We start from the raw sequence: 5,179 nt of genomic DNA on the forward strand, positions 1-5,179 counted from the left end.
AAGATATTTTTGCAAGCTTATTTACTTCATTAATAACTCTATGCATGTAAATTATGTGTGAGGTTTGGGTAAATCTGTGAAAAAAGGGAAGGGTAATCTATAATTTCTTCATTTATATGTTAAATTTGGTAAATTTAGCATGGAAAATTGATTTTAAAACTTAATTCTTTCTTTAACCATGTTGATAATGTGTGCTTGGAATGTATGCTAGCAATTTTTTTCTCTGGCTCCTTGTTCTATCCTTTCCTTGTTTATTTTAAAATCTAGTTTAAGATTCAATTAGGAAGTATGCTTTAGCTAGCATGCCCCTTGAAAGCTTAGTCACAACAAAAATTAGTTGTCCTAGTATATTTGAGAACCAACTTAGGAGACCTCAAGGAAGTTGGGATTTATCATCCTTCCTCTTTCACTAAAAGTCCATTAGCAATACTTAGCTTGTGTTTTTTGTGCCATTTTGACCATCAACAAAATTGACACTAGAAGGAGGGTCTATCGAAGCTGGAGCATATATCCTCCTTCTTCCTTGAAAGGTTTGAAATAATTCTAAGATCCACACCCAGAAAAGGGGAGCTCATAGAATTAGGAACCATCACCAAGTCAAGGAAAAACAAAGGTAAAGGGGATTCACAAGTACACCACTATAACAAACAACTTACGCTTTCAAGAGAGCCCAAATTATCTTAAGACCTCAACCAATTGTAGCACCCCTTCATCAATATAAATCCATTTCTAATGAATTTCTTCAATTAGACACATACCCCTTTTAGAACCAAACCTGGAGGAATGCATGAGTTGCCTAGAAATCTTGACAAGTTCTATAATAAGTTTGAGTTTGGTAGGATCAAGTGTAAGAAAGAACACATTGAAGCATTCAAAGATGAAATGGTCTATCATCACATTGAATACCAAGATGTGGTATGCTAACTCTTCCCATACTCACTAGGAGATAATGAGTGCAATTGGTACCTTACCTTACTTGCCAATTCCATTCGTAGTTGGCGGAACTTAGAAGAAACTTTCATTTTGTAGTTTAGGGTTTGACCCTACTACCCTTTACCACTTGTTCACCTCACTTAGGGAACAACATAATGAGCCCTTGGAAACCTTCAATACCAATTTTTGAAGGGAATACAAGAGGCTACAAGACCCATACTATTTTGTAGAGCTAGTGGCAATCGAAGCTTATTATAGAACCGTAGATCCTTGGATTATGGTATTCATCAAGAAAACTAATCATGTCACAGATAAGGATAGCCTCACCAAGGTTTACACCTTGGTCCTTAAGATGAACCAAGAATTGAACTAGACTCTTGGAGGAATAGGGAGTAACTTGCCCTTGGGTATACAACATGGAACTTATAGTTAGCTAACAAGTTTTAATCTTTCCCTAGATATGGGAGCTCACACCATAAAACCAAAATTATTGTGTGGGCCTTTACAAACCATGAACCAACAACCTGCAATGAAAGATCTTCCCTATTATAAAATGAAACTTACCGATCGATGGGCTCATATGAATGATCGAGCTCCCAGAGCTGGATAACAACCTAACTTTCCAATGTTGTCGTGGCTAACCAAGTCCCAAGTCCACTTCCTACTGAGAAAATAACACACTTAACTACAAAAGTGGAAGCATTAAAGGAAATGATTACCCAAGTGACTTCAAAATTAAACCAAATCAAGATCAATCCATCAAGAAGTTAGAGTCAAAACCAACCCCAGCAAAACAATTATCAAAATCCAAAGAGATACCAAAATCAACTAGTGACCCTACAATCGATAGTGGAATACTGGGCCAAATAATCGAGAAGTCAATCATAACCATCTTGACACCCAAGAGATAGCCAATATTGTCCAAATAGTTAACATTAATGATGTTATCCTCTTGACAAATTGGTGCAGACTACAAGATACGTCATCCCACTCAGAAGTGAATTGTGCTCAAATGGAGAAGGTCATTCAAATTGCCCAGGCTAATGCATATCCCTCTGGATAAAACACACCAAGTACAGCGAACAATGTTAATAATATGATGTTGTTTGATACCTTTGTTTTCTATAATGAAGAGGATAATGAGTCAAAATATCATATGCATGATGTCCAAGCTTTCCAAAATGCTCAAAACACATATAATATTAGGAGCCAAAACAAGGGTCCATTTATAACTTCAATCCCACCTAAAGATGAACAAGTTCCTCCTGTCCCAAATGCTAGTAACAACCCACCTCCTCTTAAGGGACCCAACAATTCATTGATAAGAACTGATTTAGGAAGATGTAGTTGGTTCTCCAAAGGAAATTTTGATGTAACATGGGAGATGGAAAACATGAATACAACAATATCTGTAATGTGATTCCTTAGGAATTGCATGAAGCAGAAAGAGGCATTATGGAAATATTTGGAACAACCCAAGTCTTCAATTACTAAAGAAAGAGTTTTCACATTCGGTGATGCCAATGCAATAATATATAGGGTGGAAATAGAAGATCCCCCATTCCTCATAAGTGTAATTTTTTTAGGTAAAAACTTGCATAATTGTCTTGTGGATTTAGGGGTCTAGAGAAGCATCATGCCTTATTCTATTTGTTAGAAAATTGGGATGACCCTTATAAAGACCAAAAATAAAGTTGTCCAATTGGATAAAATAGATGTTAATGTGGTAGGGGAATCAAAGAACATTCATATACAAATTACTATAGATCCTCACATGTCTGCATATATTGACATCCAAGTATTTGACATTCCTAAAGTATATGAGATGATTTTGAGTAGGACTTAGTCTAAAACTCTAGGTAGATACATCTCAACTAACTTCATCCATTTATGGATACCTTGGATGGGAGAGGCCAATATGATTATAGTTGATAGTGAACCTAGGTTGAAGAGTGACATAACCAAATATGACCAACCAAATGAAGTTACCTTTATTGAAGTAGGCCCTAGTATATATTGTGTGAATGAGATTCTAATTTTGTCTTGTACTTCTAGTTCTAACATTGTTGAACCCAAGGAGTCAAAAGAAAAGAGGATTGGTGAGTTTTCTACTAGACTATCCCATGAGATCTCCTTTTTGAGAGATATCATACAAGTCAATGACTTGTTACCGTCATAGTGGTGTAGGGTACATCAACAAAATCACTCAAAACTCACCTATGGCAATTGTCTTAGGATTTATTGCAAAGATTGTAATCCTCTCCCAAGAAGAAGAAACTAACTATGAACCTACTGAAGAGGAAGTACAAATCATGCAATAGAATGATGTCGAGATAGAAGAAATCACCTTGCTTGTTATTAAGGAAGTAATTCCAAATGATGGGAAGGTTGTTAGTCAACAACCTACTAAAGCAATGATCGTTACAATCCAAGAATAAGCTCAGTTCAATGAAAAGGCTAAGATAATTGTATCCCATTCAACTAAAAGGGTATAACATGAAAGAAAGACTAGGACTACCCTATGTAAAAAGGAGATCTCAGTAGGATCATGAGATCCATCCAACGCAGAGATATGGACTTTAAAATTTGACAATTCCAAGTCAAAACAAGGAAATGGAGCAAGAGTTGAGCTAGTGAATCTTAAAGGAAAGGCATTCCTTATTTCATATAGGTCGCAGTTTGATTGCACCAATAATGTTATTGAATATGAGCCATTGGTTAGAGGTCTATTATACACTATAAAGAAGAGAGTTTGATGGTTACGAGTGATGGGAGATTTGGAACTCATTGTGACGAAAGTACACTATTAGTACACATGTCATGATAAGAGATTGGTTGTTTATTTAAATTTGGTATGGAGTCTGATTGAGGATTTTGATGCTTTCAACATAGACCACATTCCTTGAAAGAAAAATTGCATTCAAGGTGGCTTAACAGTAGCAGCTAGTACCTTGGAACCTATGGAAAAATCTAAGCTAAGGCGGGTTTTAGTAAAGCTAGTTCCGACATTGGTGTCCCTGACAATGTAACCAACTTCCAAGTGTTTAAGGATGATGAAAACATCTTAGCATTCTTAGATGATATGGGAATGTTTGAGGGACAAATTATGGAAGAAGAGAACGAGATTACTTGATGAAGAAGAAAACATTGAAGGTGTGATGAATCTTCAAACAAAGACCATTCCTAAAGGGATGATTGTCTTAAAGGGGATTTTTGATTGAGACCCCAGGTTAAAGGAAAGAACACCCTCTACTACAAAAGGATGAGAATATCAAAAGTTCAACCTAGACCAAGATGGTGAGGAGAGAAATGTATGCAATAGGAAATCCTATACTCCCACTAAAAGGGAGCATATCATCAAAGTGCTCAAGGAATACACAAATGCAATTGCCTTAGGATGTGAATATTTCAAGACCTTTGACACGTCCACTGTCACACATACCATTCCACTAAAACCTGATGCCAAAATTTTTGGGTAGAAACAAAGACCAGTCAACCCAATAATAGAGCTCTTGATCTCTAAGGAGGTATAGAAGTTACTCATGGAAAATATTATCTTCCCCATGAGGCATTCTACTTGGGTTACCTATTTGGTCTTAGTACAGAAAAAGAACAAAGATATATGACTATGTGTGGACTTCTGGAACCTGAATAGGGAATCTAAGAAGGATAACTACCCTCTTCCATCTTTGGATGAGGTTTTGTAAATTCTTAACAAATCTCAAATGATGTCTTTCCTAGATGGATATTCAAGATATAATCAAGTGCTGGTTAATTATGAGGATAGAATGAAAATAGAATTTACTACAAAGTGGGGTACCTTTGCTTACAAAAGAAGACAAAATCTATGTTCCTATATTTCTTTCTTTCCTTCCCCTTTTCTTGTTTCCTTTTATCTTTTTTTTTCTTGTTTTTTTTTTATTCCTACACTTCAAGGTGCCAAAGGTTTCCTTCATAATCCTAGACTTTATGCTTTCTCCCTATTGTTGTGCTTTCAAGGTTTTAAACTCCAAAATTTTGAAATCCTGAAATCCCATAACCTTGGGCTCTGGTCTGTTTGGCACTCTGGAGTTTCAAAATTTAGATCTTTGATTGGTATCACATTTATGCATCTAAGTTTGTGTCTATTTAAGCATCAGAGAGTTCATTTTAATGGTTCACCATGTTTCCAAATGAGCTCTACAAGAACTCAATACTTTAGGTGATCAATTCACAAAGGTAGTTTTGACCAACTCTTTCCTCTTCA

The sequence above is a fragment of the Cryptomeria japonica genome, chromosome 6 (assembly GCF_030272615.1).
Source record: "Cryptomeria japonica chromosome 6, Sugi_1.0, whole genome shotgun sequence".
Lineage (NCBI taxonomy): Eukaryota > Viridiplantae > Streptophyta > Pinopsida > Cupressales > Cupressaceae > Cryptomeria > Cryptomeria japonica.